This window comes from Arachis hypogaea, chromosome 19 (assembly GCF_003086295.3).
Source record: "Arachis hypogaea cultivar Tifrunner chromosome 19, arahy.Tifrunner.gnm2.J5K5, whole genome shotgun sequence".
In the NCBI taxonomy this organism is placed as follows: domain Eukaryota; kingdom Viridiplantae; phylum Streptophyta; class Magnoliopsida; order Fabales; family Fabaceae; genus Arachis; species Arachis hypogaea.
The window spans coordinates 10,226,413-10,241,991 of NC_092054.1; the positions used below are offsets into that span (position 1 = coordinate 10,226,413).

Here is a 15,579-nt window from a genome sequence, read left to right on the forward strand (position 1 = left end):
AACACAAAAATAAATGCAAATAATAATGATAAAAATAAATAAAATACAACTTTTTTACTTATTTTGTTAGTAGAATTTGAAGGTTCTAAATACAAAATAATTTATCACAAAAAAAAAAAAATTTATTTATAAACTATTTTTAATTTAAATTTTTATGTGTTTAAAAGAACTTAATTAAATTTTTAACCCCAACGGCCCTAAATGTAAATCACATAAGGTTAGGAAGGACTGCAACGAAAAAACCCAAAACTTATGGGGTTACAATGCAATTAATCGTTACTATAAATATAACACTAGGGATCCAGGTTGGAACTCCGTATTGTTTCTGTTATCCAGGTTATTTTTATTTATTGTTTTTTTTTTTCCAACTTTGCATATTTTCCCTTTGATTCGCACACTAGGGTTTTTATTGATCCCTTTCAATTCCTAATTTCCTCGCTGTTCTCATACTCTGCACTCATTTTCCCTTGAAGTTTCGATTTTGACGTCGATTGAAGACAACCGATAATTTTTCCAATTGTTTAATTAGGAATTTTGAGTTTAGGGTGTTTTTTTTCCCGATCCGATAAGGATAAAGGGAATCAATTTCCCGATTGTAAAAACTAGGGTTTTCAACAATGCCTCCGAGAACGGTGAAGCGTGGCGGCACTCCGGGAAGAAGGGGTGGAAGAGGAGGCCGGGGGCCCTCGAAGGCCGGGCAGAATCAGCAGCAGCAGCAGCCGAACCCTGAAGCTGTGGAGGAAGCGGGGAAGCTCGAGGAAAAGCCGATTATGGAGGATGAGCCAAAAGCCGAAGTGAACCCTGTTCTTGAAGAGAAACCTGTCGTTGTTGAAGAGGAGAAGCCCTTTGTTGAGGAACAAGCGATTGATATGAATCAAATGGCTCCTGAAGCTGTAGAAGAAGCAGCAACAACACACGTGCATAATGGATCAGCTGTGGCGAAAAGTAAGTGCCTGCTTTATTTCTTTGTTATCATCAATTCCGAAATTATTTAAAATTAAAGATTATACCTTTGAAAATTAGTTAAATTTTGATATATGTGGTTAGTTTTACATAATTTGAAAATAATTGGCTGAAGTTGTAAATGTATGAGATTTCTTTGGTACATTTTTATTCTTATATTGGGAGGCTAAGATTAAAGGTTTTGGATTGTATTTGAGTTTAAAGTTGGTCATGAGTGTGGTGTTGGGGTTCTTTGCATGTCAAGTTTTTTGTTTATTAGTTTTGTTGGAAATATCTTAGTCTTCTATGTATTATTATTTTTTTTGGGAAAAACATTGTGAGTGTTTTTTATTTTTATGTATCACTTCTTTTCCCTGCGCTTGCTGAATGTTTGTAAGGCTTATGTTTCCATGGTTGTTGGGAGAAAAACCATTTGGCTGATAGATATGTTTTCATGTTACTGGCAATTTGGTCATAGTCATCCTTTTGGTAGCTTGTGGGAGAGTTGTAGTTCATGGGTTGCTTGTGCTGTGAGTATTTTTTTTTCTAGGTTTAAGTTGTTTTTCAGTTGACTTGTGCGTTCTGCTATACTACATGTGCGCCATGTGACTAGCATTGCTGAGGATTCATAAACCCCTAATTGACAAAAATTATGATGGAAAAGTTAAGAATGCTTTGATGGGATAATCTGAAATCGTTATTTTATGACAGACGAGGAAGAGGAGGTTAAGGAGTCTATAGATGAATATGAAAAAGATGAACGGTTAGATTTGGAGGATAATGATCCCGAATATGAACCGGAGGAATATATTGCAGTTGATTATGATGAGAAGGAAATTGAACAAGACGAGGTTCATCAGGTGGTTGATGAAGTAGAGGAAGAAGCGGAGGATAATGGCGGTGAAGAAGAGGGTGACACAGGTGAGGAAGAAGTTGAAGATGTTCATGATGAAATTGAGGGTGAAGAAGATGAGGAGCATGCTGGAGATGAGCATGAGCATGCTGATTTGGTTGATGTGGAGGAAGAGGAACACCGTGAAGTTGTAAAGGAGAGAAAAAAGAGGAAAGAATTTGAAGTATTTGTTGGGGGCCTTGACAAGGATGCTACTGAAGATGATCTGAGGAAGGTGTTCAGTGAAGTTGGGGTGGTCACTGAAGTCAGGCTGATGATGAATCCTCAGACTAGAAAAAATAAGGGATTTGCATTCCTGCGCTTTGAAACCGTGGAACAAGCTAAACGAGCTGTAGCAGAGCTTAAAAATCCAGTGGTAATTGTTGATCTTCTCAGTGTTAGAGTGGATTTAAATCTGTTATTGTATGGAATCATATGTTTTAATCACTGCAATTTCAGATTAACGGAAAACAATGTGGTGTAACACCAAGTCAGGATAGTGATACCCTCTATTTGGGAAACATATGCAAGACATGGACAAAGGAAGCTGTAAGTTCAATTCCTTTGGGCATAGTTTTTGTACCTTCTGACCTTCGTGGCCTGAGTTGTATTTGCTAGTGATTACCTCTTTATAGAAGTTTGATGAGTCTCTGACTATAAAATGCAACTTATGATTCAGTTAAAGGAGAAGTTAAAGCATTATGGAGTTACAAATGTTGAGGATATAACACTAGTAGAAGATAGTAATGATGAAGGAAAGAACCGAGGATTTGCATTTTTGGAATTTTCCTCTCGGTCAGATGCTATGGATGCATTTAAACGACTTCAAAAGAGAGATGTTGTGTTTGGAGTAGATAAGCCTGCAAAGGTTTCCTTTGCAGATTCCTTTATTGACCCGGGTGATGAAATTATGGCACAGGTATTTTCTAAATCTAGATTCATTTGTTTCATGAGGGATATTAAAGGAACCATTGTGATTTTTTTTTGGTGCCAAATATTCCCGGTTCTTTTAGACACTTCTGTTTTCTTCAAATGCCAAGAGCCTGAGTTTTTGATCTCTATATTATAAACATTGTAATTATCTTATTCGATTGTTAAATTGGTTATTGCTTCAAATTGAACTGTACTTATATGGGTTGACTGAATATCACTTGGGTGTTTTTCGAGTGGAGAAGCTTTGAAGTGGTCTTTATTTTGCAATAAATATGCCTGTCGTGCTCCACAAAGGAAACTTATCGAGTATGTCTAAGTTGCAGGTCAAAACTGTTTTTATTGATGCACTCTCTCCTTCATGGGATGAAGATTATGTTCGGGATCTTCTTAAGAAATTTGGGGACCTAGAAAAGATTGAACTTGCCAGGAACATGCCAGCTGCCCGTAGGAAAGACTATGGATTTGTTACATTTGCCACACATGAGGCTGCAGTAAGATGTGCTGAAAGTATTAGCGGTACAGAGTTGGGTGAAGGTGACAAGAAGGTCTGTTTTAGCTTTTAATTATGTTTGGATGTTTCAACAGTTATGTGGGGCTTTTTATAATGCTCTCAGCTTCTTTCAGGCAAAAGTTAGGGCTAGGTTGTCAAGACCACTTCAGAGAGGCCGTGGAAAACATATCAGTCGTGGGGACTACCGCCCTGGTCGTGGTTCTGCAACAATGGCCAGACCTTCATGGAGCCGACCTGCACCACGTAGTTTTCCTCCCCCTCGCACGGTTAGGGGAATTGGAAGTCGTCTTCCACCAGTCAGGCCAGTTAGTGTGAGAGATAGACGTCCTATCATGTCAGTGCCAGTAAGAAGTAGGCCTATGCCTCCTCCAGCCAGATCCTATGAGAGGAGACCTCCTCGTATGTAGTACAGGGTTTTGTATTTTTGAAGATATGTATCTACAGTTTTATCTTTTGATGATTAATTAAGTGCTACATTTTCTTTTTAGCTCCTACATATCCTAAAGTTAGTACAAAGAGAGATTATGTTCGACGTGAGGACATACCGCCTCCTAGAAGTAGAGTTGCTACAGATTATGGTTCAAGGATGGCCTCTGAAAGACGTCCATCATACAGGGATTATCCAGCCCGTGGTCCTGCATATTCTGATATTCCAAGAAGTACGGCTCGTGCTGCACCAAGGAGAGGTTACGTGGAGATTTGAGAGGCCTCCCCCTCCGCCACCCTCTGCACACATGAGTTACCGTGAAGGACGACCCCGCGACTATGATGCTCTCTCTGGCTCAAAACGTTCTTATGCTTCCATAGTTAGTATTATCTCTGAGCATTGATTCTTTAATCTGAACAATCTTCAGTTCTAAATAAAATGACTTTGTAAATAATATTATTTCTATTTCTAATTAGGATGATGTTCCTTCACGATATGCGGATACTAGTGCTCGTCAATCAAGAGCTCGTTTGGACTATGAATATGGTGGTAGTGGTTCTCAATATGGAGATGCTTACGGTGACAGGTTAGTTTCATCTTAAATGTGGCTCTTCTCCTCTCTTAAGCTGAATGCTATGGTTTTGTAATTCAATCTTTACATTCTGATATGTAGGCTGGGAAGATCTAGTCTGGGGTATGGTGGAAGCAGCAGAAGTTCAATGTCTAGTCAGGATTCCCATGGGATGTATAGCAGTCGACAAGGCATGGGTTATGGTGGAGGTGGGTTTTGTTGTAAATAGTTTGATTCAGTATTTTCAACATTAGGATTTTGTTTATGCGGTCCTTACTCCTTACATATTGTGTGTTCCATGTCAGGTTCCTTTGGTAATAGTGATGTTGGTGGGATGTACTCATCAAGTTATGGTGGTGATTACATTTCACGAGGAAGTGATGTAATGTTCCTGACCTTTCTCAATAGGAAGTATCTTATATATGTCTGTCTGTCTGTCTGCATTTCTTTATGGACCATTATTGTGCCTGTGCAGGTTGGAGGCAGCTCATACTCAACTATGTATTCTGGCAGGGGTGTGGGTGGTAGTAGCAGTTACATGGGTGGTGGAGGTGGCTCCGGCTCTTATTATTAGGTAACTTATCTGAAATCTCTTGGCATTGCATTTTGTTGAGTACATGATGATACTACATATAAGTAAATTTATGTCTGAGAGAATATTATTTCCTCGAAAATGGCATCTCTATTTTTTCTACAAGGGCTGGCGAAAGGCTTCACACTGGTCACCAGTGTACGTGTCTATGAACAGATCTGATATACTAAAGAGGCTGCATAGGATGAGCTTTGAAGCTTATGCAGGTTATGATGTCTACAATTTGGAGAAAGGACCTCTGCTAATTACTATACCATAGTTTGGGAATTTATCTCGATATGGTTGTGTCATTTCAAGCACTTGGTTATCCTCTGGATGGGATGTTATCAGTTTTTGAATTTGTACTGTATGGACAAGTAAATAAGAGATGGAAAGAGTAGTGAGCAGTGATGTGTAATTATACCTTACCTGATGGATAATGTTAAAGACTGCTCCATCTAGCTTTCATTTGGACAGAGACCATGGCTAAAGATGCCTACTTGTTTGGTTAAGGCTTAGTGGATTTATCAAAGTTGGTACCTTGTTTTTTATATCTCCAAAAGATGTTCAATTACGCTGGATTACTTTCTTTAGAGTGCTATGGTCAGAACTGAAGTGAACTAATTGTTGAGCTAGAAGTAATATGCACAACAGTAATTAAAGTCAAAGATTATCATATTGGGATTTGTCACTTGAAATCTTGGGATTTGTGATGTTACCCTTAATCAGCACTGGTAATATCTGTTGCCAGAGTGAATTTTACTTTACAAATTTCTACTGAGGGGAAGTACGAGACAGTGCTAAAGAAGAATTAATATATTTTCTTTGCTTGTTGACTAGTTGACTTCATGGTTTTCCATTTTGCAATGAAATTATTGTATGCAATTAGTTTATCTCCTCTGGCATGGCCTTGGAAGACCATTTGCCTCTGCATTGTTATGGGGAAATGCATGTAAGTGATGGTAAGGTAGCAGCTACATGGATTGAAGATGACTTGCGGATAATAACTTATGAATATTGAAGTTGGCACTCTATGTGCCCGTCATACACTGCTTGATTTAGAAAAACACCTACCGCAAAGGGGAACTTGAACCAATTAAAATCGGTAATTTTTTGAAGCCGCATGCTTATAAGGATATGGATTTATCATAAATGCCCTTTTGATCAACTTGGTGGGTGTCTGGAGGGCATTGAATGAATTTGATTCTCAATAAGTGTCTTTAAAATCATAAAGCTTTTTATATTGCTGATGTTTTCTGAGCAGTGCTAGAGTTTAGGAGTTGTTCATATCATTATTCCATGTATTTCCTTGATATTTAGATGGATATTCCACCAATATTCTCTTAGGGTGTGTTTGGGAGTTTAATCTAATGGGGAAGAAGGGATGAAGGGGAGGGATTTTGAGGATTAAGAACACACAGCTAGAGTTTGAACTTTGAACCTCTTCTCTTGCCACACGAAATTCAACTCATGGAAAACACTAGGTGTATCAATTTGATTGTAGGTTTGTCAAGTAGGTTCCGTTTGCTTGTGCTGCTGCTTGCGATTCGATTCATTCTTCTTAAACTTGGTGAGGGATGTTGTTTACTGACTTGTTAAAATTACAGTTTCCAGTTTGTCCCCTTTGCTGCACTGCTGGGTGTAATCTCAAGATATTCCTGTCCGTTATGTGAAGTTTACTAAGCTTTATATTTTGTTTCTTTTGGTTTCATTTGGCGTTATAACTTGTTTTTGTGAATCAAGGTTCATGATTTGCTTTTGTAATGATGAATCTCGCTGATGGCAATTTTGTTGCACTTGTATTGTGCTTGTAAATGCATTCAAATAACTGTATTATGATGTAATTCGTTAATAAGGTATTTGGGTGTGGCTTTAGTTAATTGCGTTTGGCGAAGCCCCTGATTTGCAACATGTTTGCCTGCTATACCTAGACCAGATTTATGTGAAGCACTATCAAACGAGTTCTAGTAATTGATTGTTGCATAAGCTGTCTTTGTGTGATTAAGCATGACACGGCATTGGAACAGTTTCGTTATTTATTAATATAATGTTCAGCCAACACGATCGTACGTAAGTTTAATTTGGAAGGAGTAGCATTTTATTGTTTTATTTTCTTAATATGAACTTGATTGTCTTGTAGAAACAAGTAACAAACATTGATTTGTTCATAAACTCGAGTCTTGTCACTTAGAAAAGGAGCTGTGTCAAGAGCTTATCCCTTTTTGCTTAGACACTTAGGGTGTGTTTGGTAAACGCTTTTTTATGTTTGGTAACTTTTTTTTACTAAACGCAAAAGTGATTTTGTAATCTAAAAGTGATTTTACAACCTAAAAGCGCGTTCATTGGAAGCAACTTCAACGTGCGTTACCTTTGATGATCATTATTGGTTTTTTCCAAAAGAATTTTTTAGATTTGTTTCAAATCATTTTAAATATTAAATTTTTTTTTTCAATTTTTAGTACTTTCTTTTATATTTTGATTTTTTTTATTAAATTTGTTATTGTAATTATGTTATAATATGAATTATTGATCTTATTAAAAATGGCAAAGTAAATAAAAAACTGATCATACATAACAATAGAATCATAAGTAATAAAATTTTATAGTCCAAAATAATTCTGAATAAAAGAATACTGAGAGTACTAAATAAATTATAGAATATTTTTTTGTTTGACATAAAATTTATTATTGTAATTTTTGTTCACTGTTTATTATTCCTATTGAAAATGATAAATTAAATAAAAAGTTAATCATAAATAATAATAAAAACATAATTAGTAAAAAGTTAAAACTCAAAACAGTAAACAAAATAAGATTACTGAGAGTACTCATAAAAAATACTAAAATATATTATTTTATATGTTATTTTTAATTTAATAAATAAATATTGATTTTTATTATAATAATAAAAAATTATAACAAACTAAAATAAAATTTTATATAAAATACGATATAAAAAATATACTAAAAGAAGTATAAAAAAGATTAAATATACTAAAAAATAACATTATAATTTAATATTATATTTTTTTAGTAATTAATTATCGAGCAATTTATGAAAATAAAATATTTGGTTTTCAAAGTTACGGAAATACAACTTTTGTAATTTTCTACAAATTTATGTAAACCGTGGAAGGGGTCCCACGGATTTGAAATACACGTAAAATGTTGGAGGGGTTCCACGGTTTACGTTAATGAAGCATTTGAGAAGAAACCGTGGTAGGGGTTCAATGCCCAAATGCTAGTGGCTTGCAATGTCTAAATGCTTCAATGCATGGAGGGAATGTCCAGAAAAGACGATGAAAGTAACTCGTAGACTCATCAACGTGATCACCAACATGTACCGGAGAAGTCTTCAACACTGCCACGGTTGCGTCCATCGTGGCTTGTACCCCTAGTATCCAACTTGGCAACTCGGCATACGACTTCTCCCAATTCCTATATATCTGTGCAACTGCCTTCTGTTTTGTCATTCACACCTTCTTATAGCTAGGCCTGAATCCATACGTTGCATTCGTAACTTCTTGCAACACCTTTATCGTAACCGCTGCGTCCGCCCTAACCAAAGGAAATATGTCCAGATGCTGGCCAGATTGCTTCCAAGTTCAAGGTGGAGAAATGTGGCGGTTGTTGGCCTGAACCAGAACTCGATGGCCCCCGGCGTGCTGGTGGTGTCCTGGGAGTATCCTCCTCACTGTCTCCGAATATGTGATTTGGCTCGTCATCCGGATCATCCTCTCGCATCGCATTCTCAATATGATCCGGCTCACCCTCACCAAACAGTCTAAGAATCAAACCAGGTGACCTAGTTGCCGCTAGTGGAACAGATGGAGGTTCAGCCAACAGACCACCAGCTGTAACGACAGGCATCGAAGTTGATGCACCCCCACCGTCATCGACTGAGGATTCGGTGCCGATGCACCAGAACTATCAAAACCATCTTCCAACTTGGCATACAGCTCGTGTATTCTCACCCCTGGAAAACTTCACCGATAATGAAACAAAACCTGCATGTCTTCGTTCGACCCTATCACAAATGTTTCATACTGCACCCCAGTTGAAACAACCGCAATCGAAATCTTGTAAAACAACTTCTTCACCCACTTGGACCCACACAACCCTGCCTTTTACAAAATGCTCGTCTTTAGTTCTGACAGAGTATTTGTGGAACGCACAAAAACACTGGCCGGTTCTTTGTCAGTGAACTTAACTCCATGCCTTTTGCTTTTTTTTTTTTTAATTTTTCAAACGCAGTAGACTAGGACTAAAAAACTTTCCTCACTCATTTTTTGAAGAAGTAAAAATGACTCTCTACATCACACTAAGTCCTGGGTGGGTATTTATAGGTGAAATAGGTCCAGGCATTAATCGCTGGACCCCTTCCACGGTTTATGCCTATTTGCACACTCCAACAGAAACCGTAGAACCCCTACCACGGTTTCTATGCATTTGCCTTTTCCACGTAAACCGTGGTACCCCTTCCACGGATTACATAGACTACTGAAAAATTGAATTTTCGTATCAAAAAATCAAAAGTTATATTTTGGTAATATTAAAATTCCATTATTTTATTTTGGTAAATTACCCAAAATTTCTCGCTTACTAAATTTTGCCGTTTAAAGTGTTCACATGTTAGTATTGTAAAAAATATTGTTACTTCACTAGTCATATACATGTCCTCGATGCTATACCATACGCCATTGAGAAATATATCAGCTATTAAGGAAGGAAGCAGTGCACTTAGGCACTTTACTTAGCAGGACAAAAATCTGTTGAAAACTTGAAATGATGAGTAGAAGTGTAGAACCAAGGCTGAGCCAGAAGAATTGCATAAAAAGCCTCATAGGATATTACTTAATCTATTCCTTCATATGTGGATCTCTATCATAAGGGAACTAAGAGAATCAGAGAATGTTAATTAGAAAGAAATAGTGGACAAAACACGAGTAACACAACATTGCTGTATGTCAGGGAGCTACGTTGTTCTTGTGGGTAGTGTTTTCTTTTTCTTTTTCTTTTTCTTTATATTATTGCATCCTCGCCTTATGTCACACATCGTTGAGACCGTACAGGAAAGGGGTAGGGCGTTAGCATAAAAGAAAGAATTGTTGACGTTTTAAAGCATACCTTTCTCCGCTAAGATCAAGTGTAGTATCTGTTCTTATCAGTTTAATATCTGATATGTGGGCCATTGGCTCACACGATATTAAATTTATCTTTTGAGGGTGATGGGCCATTACAGTAGCTTGCTACTGGGCCTGTCAAGCGTCGCCCAAGCCTTACACTACTGCATGGGCCTGGCGCACCCTACAAATTCAGTTCAAAAGGTTCTGTGGTGTTTGTCTTTTAGGTGTTATGTTTGTGTAGATTCGTAATTTGGTTTGAATACAACAAATAAAATTTAGCATGAGAAAATTTAACTATTAAAGAGTATTAGCAGACTATTAGGGTAATACCAAAATTAAATAATTTGATTTTCAATTTTATCAGAATATATATTTTATAAAATAGATATCAAAATATATTTTTTTCATAAATTATGTTACGAAGATCTAACTTAAGATTTTAAATTAAATATTTTTTTAACTTAGACCTTTAAACTTAGCGTAGTTTCACATCGTCTTTGTTTCACCCATGTCTAGAACATCTCTTTTTAGTTGTACTTATTGCATTTTTCGCCTTGTGTGTTGAGCCATTTAGTTCAAAAAAATATTTTTTTAACAATTGAGAGGATCCATTTTCACCCACATTTCATCGTGGAAAAGAGAGAAAGGGGTTGTTAAGAATATGTTTAGATTTTGTTTTTTATTTTTATTTTTTAAAAATAATTTTTATTTTTAATTTTTTATATTTAATTTTTTTAAAGATAGTGTAATTTCTAAATGTTAAAAATAATAAAAATATATTTAGCTGGTCTATAATAAAAATATTTTTAATTTGTTAAATTTTTTTATTTAGTACTGAATACATACTATTTGAGTACGTATTCCCTGAATTAAAAGAGTTATAGTGAATAATAGATTAACTTACTAGTCTTATTTTTTAATAGTTGATCTATATAAATATAATTAATTATTTTAAGATTGTAATTTATTTTAAGGCAATGTGGATCTCGCTACGACCTTCTCTAGGACTTGAGGATACCATGGCGAATGAAAAATCACCGAAGGAGTGAGTAAGGAGGTCCCTACTTGTGTGAAATGTAGGGAGTCAAATATAAATAAAAATAATAATTTTTTCAGAAATTATTTTAGAAGTGAATTGTTAAGAATATGTTTAGATTTTATTTTTAAAAATAATTTTTATTTTCAATTTTTTACCTTTAATTTTTTTTAAAAGTTACCTTATTTCTAAATGTTGAAAATAATAAAAATATGTTTAGATAGTCTATTTTTAAAATATATTTTTTAATATTTTAAAATATAAAATTATATTTTTATTAAATGTACGATTTTACCTGAGTACGTACTCCCTTAATTAAAAGAGTTATAGTGAATAATAGATTAACTTACTAGTCTTATTTTTTAATAATTGATCTACATAAATACAATTAATTATTTTAAGATTGTAATTTATTTCAAGGCTGTGTGAACCTCGCTACTACATTCTCTAGGGGTTGAAGATACCACGGCGAATGAAAAATCATCGGAGGAGTAAAGAAGGAGGTCCATGTTTGTGTGAAATGTAGGGAGTCAAATATGAATAAAAATAATAATTTTTTCAGAAATTATTTTAGAAGGGGATTGTTAAGAATATGTTTAGATTTTATTTTTTATTTTTATTTTTTAAAAATAATTTTTATTTTTAATTTTTTACTTTTAAATTTTTAAAAAAAAGATACCTTATTTTTAAATGTGGAAAATAATAAAAATATGTTTAGATGGCCTATTTTTAAAATGTATTTTTTAATATTTTAAAATATAAAATTATATTTTTATTAAATGTATGTTTTTATCAGAGTACGTACTCCCTGAATTAAAAGAGTTATAGTGAATAATAGATTAACTTACTAGTCTTATTTTTTAATAGTTGATCTATATAAATACAATTAATTATTTTAAGATTGTAATTTATTTCAAGACAATGTGGATCTCGCTACGACCTTCTCTAGGACTTGAGGATACCATGGCGAATGAAAAATCACCGAAGGAGTGAGGAAGGAGGTCCCTGCTTGTGTGAAATGTAGGGAGTCAAATATGAATGAAAATAATAATTTTTTCAGAAATTATTTTAGAAGTGAATTGTTAAGAATAGGTTTAGATTTTATTTTTAAAAATAATTTTTATTTTTAATTTTTTATCTTTAAATTTTTTTTAAAAGTTACCTTATTTTTAAATGTTGAAAATAATAAAAATATGTTTAGATAGTCTATTTTTAAAATATATTTTTTAATATTTTAAAATATAAAATTATATTTTTATTAAATGTACGATTTTACCTGAGTACGTACTCCCTTAATTAAAAGAGTTACAGTGGTGGAGAAGTCTAAAGCGCTTTGCTCCAAGAATATCTCTGCAACAAGGAAAGAGGTTTTCACTGGGGTATCCTCTATCAGATTTGTCCAGGATTTGGGCAAGTATCTTGGAGTTACCCAGTGACTCGTTCAGCTTTCAATGGTGTCCTGGATAAGATTCGGAGTAGGCTAGCAAGCTGGAAAGGGAGTTTACTCAATCGGGCTGGTAGACTCTGCTTGGTTAATTCTGTTGCCGCTGCTATTCCGACGTACCAGATGCAGGTCTCTATTTTTCCCAAAGGAATCATTAGTAAATTGGAGTCTATGATGAGGAATTTTCTTTGGAAAGGACAAGTTGATGGAAGAGGATTGAATCTTGTTAGTTGGAAGGTACTGGTTACTCCAAAAAAATATGGAGGTTTGGGGATTAGAGATCCTTATTGTGTAAATATTGCTCTTCTTGGGAAGCTAGTTTGGACTTTTTTCCAGCAGCCAAACAAGCTATGGGTCCAATTATTGGATGACAAATACCGATCATCTCTATATGACTGTTTTAGTTATCCTAAGAACAAGGACTCTCCCATTTGGAGGTGTCTTTGCAAGGCTTGGAAAGTGTTGAAGGATGGGTTTGCTTGGTGTATTGGAGATTTGAACCAGAATTTTTGGTTTTCTAGCTGGAGGAGAGAAGGACGGTTATCTAATGAGATGGATTATATCCACATTTCTGATTCGAATCTCCGGATACAGGATATTTGGTCGGTTGGTAGGTGGCATTTGGATACTCTTTATTCTCCTTTATCTCAAAATCTGAAAGATAATATTCTCTCTTACAATCCAGATGAACAAGCAGGTCCGGAAGTGGGTTGGTATTGGAGTGGGTCTACTGCCAAAGTCTATGACTCACGCAATGGTTACTTGTGGTTGTGTAAGCAGCTGTTTGGTTGGGAGGAGAGGGAGAATTGGCTTTGGCTTTGGCGTCAGCTTGTTCCGGAAAAGCATAAGTTTTTGGCTTGGTTGTGTCTTAAGGAGGCTCTTCCTACTGCAAGTTTTCGCTTTAGAAGAGGGATGTCGTCATCGGATAGGTGTCCAAGATGTCTTTCTAGCCAGGAATCGGTTATACATTGTATTCGGGATTGTCCAAAAGCTCAGCTTGTCTGGCAAAGGTTGGATATTCCTTGTCATCGTTTGGATTTGAAGAACTGGTTCTTGTATCATAGCAGAGAGCACCCGCTCAAGTTCTTTTCGGGACTTTGGTGAATATGGCGAACAAGGAATAACGGCATCTTTAATCCCCATGAAACTTGGCCTCCGGAAAAAGTCATTTGTCTGGCATTAACTTCAGAAAAGGAGCTTAGAAATATTTTTGAATTACAACGTATGTCCCTTCCCTCAACTCTAAATGGTTTTTGGAATCCCCCATCCATTGGTACTTTTAAGATTAATTGTGATGCTAGTTATTTTGGTTCGGGTGATAGTGTTGGTTTTGCTTGTGTTATTAGAGATTGTAATGGGAGCTGGCAAAGGGGGTGTTTGGGAATGATTGAGAGTAATAGTATTCTTCAAGGAGAATTGTTTGCTATTTGGAGAGGATATCTCTTAGCTTGGGATGTGGGTCAACGAGATGTTATTTGTGAGACGGATTGTGTGGAAGCATTTAATCTTGTTACTCAAGATGGTTTTGGGTTTATTGATCCACTGGTGCTCAAAATAAGAGATATCATGCATTGGAATTGGCGTGTTGACTTTCGTTTGATTATGAGAGATGCAAACACGGTGGCAGATACTATGGCAAAGATGGTGATGAAGTTACAACTTTCGCATGTGGAGCTTCTTTCACCTTGGGAGGAGTTTAAGAGTAGTCTTAAACGGGACTGTCCCTCTATTTAAGCAGTTCCTTGTTTTGTTTCTTTTGTTTTTCTTTGTTTAATTTATTTCAGTCACAAAAAAAAAAGAGTTACAGTTAATAATAGATTAACTTACTAGTCTTATTTTTTAATAGTTGATCTAGATAAATACAATTAATTATTTTAAGATTGTAATTTATTTCAAGGCAGTGTGGACCTAGCTACTACATTCTCTAGGGATTGAGGATACCACGGCGAATGAAAAATCACCGGAGGAGTAAAGAAGGAGGTCCATGTTTGTGTGAAATGTAGGGAGTCAAATATGAATGAAAATAATAATTTTTTCAGAAATTATTTTAGAAGGGGATTGTTAAGAATAGGTTTAGATTTTATTTTTTATTTTTATTTTTTAAAAATAATTTTTATTTTTAATTTTTTACCTTTAAATTTTTTAAAAAAAGATACCTTATTTTTAAATGTGGAAAATAATAAAAATATATTTAGATGGTCTATTTTTAAAATATATTTTTTAATATTTTAAAATATAAAATTATATTTTTATTAAATGTACGTTTCTATCTGAATACGTACTTCCTGAATTAAAAGAGTTATAGTGAATAATAGATTAACTTACTAGTCTTATTTTTTAATAGTTGATTTATATAAATACAATTAATTATTTTAAGATCGTAATTTATTTCAAGATATTGTGGACCTCGCTACCACTTTCTCTAGGGTTTGAGGATACCATGCCGAATAAAAAATCACCGCAGGAGTGAGGAAGGAGGTCACTGCTTGTGTGAAATGTAGGGAGTCAAATATGAATGAAAATAATAATTTTTTCAGAAATTATTTTAGAAGGGGATTGTTAAGAATAGGTTTAGATTTTATTTTTTATTTTTTATTTTTTATTTTTATTTTTTAAAATTATTTTTATTTTCAATTTTTTACCTTAAAATTTTTTTTTAAAAATATCTTATTTCTAAATGTTTAGATGGTCTATTTTTAAAATAATAAAAATATGTTTAGATGGTCTATTTTTAAAATATATTTTTTAATAGTTTAAAATATAAAATTATATTTTTATTAAATGTACGATTTTATCTGAGTACGTACTTCCTGAATTAAAAGAGTTATAATGAATAATAGATTAACTTACTAGTCTTATTTTTTAATAGTTGATCTATATAAATACAATTAATTATTTTAAGATTGTAATTTATTTCAAGGCAGTGTCGACCTTGCTACGACCTTCTCTAGGGTTTGAGGATACCATGGCGAATGAAAAATCACCGCAGGAGTGAGGAAGGAGGTCCCTGCTTGTGTGAAATGTAGGGAGTCAAATATGAATGAAAATAATAATTTTTTCGGAAATTATTTTAGAAGGGGATTGTTAAGGATAGGTTTAGATTTTATTTTTTATTTTTATTTTTTA

General features: G+C 34.5%; 1 non-coding gene and 1 pseudogene across 1 annotated transcript; both read left to right on the top strand.

Annotated features, from left to right (window-relative positions):
* The first annotated feature begins 308 nt into the window (after window positions 1-308).
* LOC112779423 (uncharacterized) lies at window positions 309-5,400 on the top strand (annotated as a pseudogene).
* A 4,570-nt stretch (window positions 5,401-9,970) lies between these two features.
* Window positions 9,971-10,158, top strand: LOC112781863 (U2 spliceosomal RNA). The gene has a single exon (XR_003192615.1). It is a non-coding gene; the product is annotated as a U2 spliceosomal RNA (small nuclear RNA).
* Window positions 10,159-15,579: the final 5,421 nt, after the last annotated feature.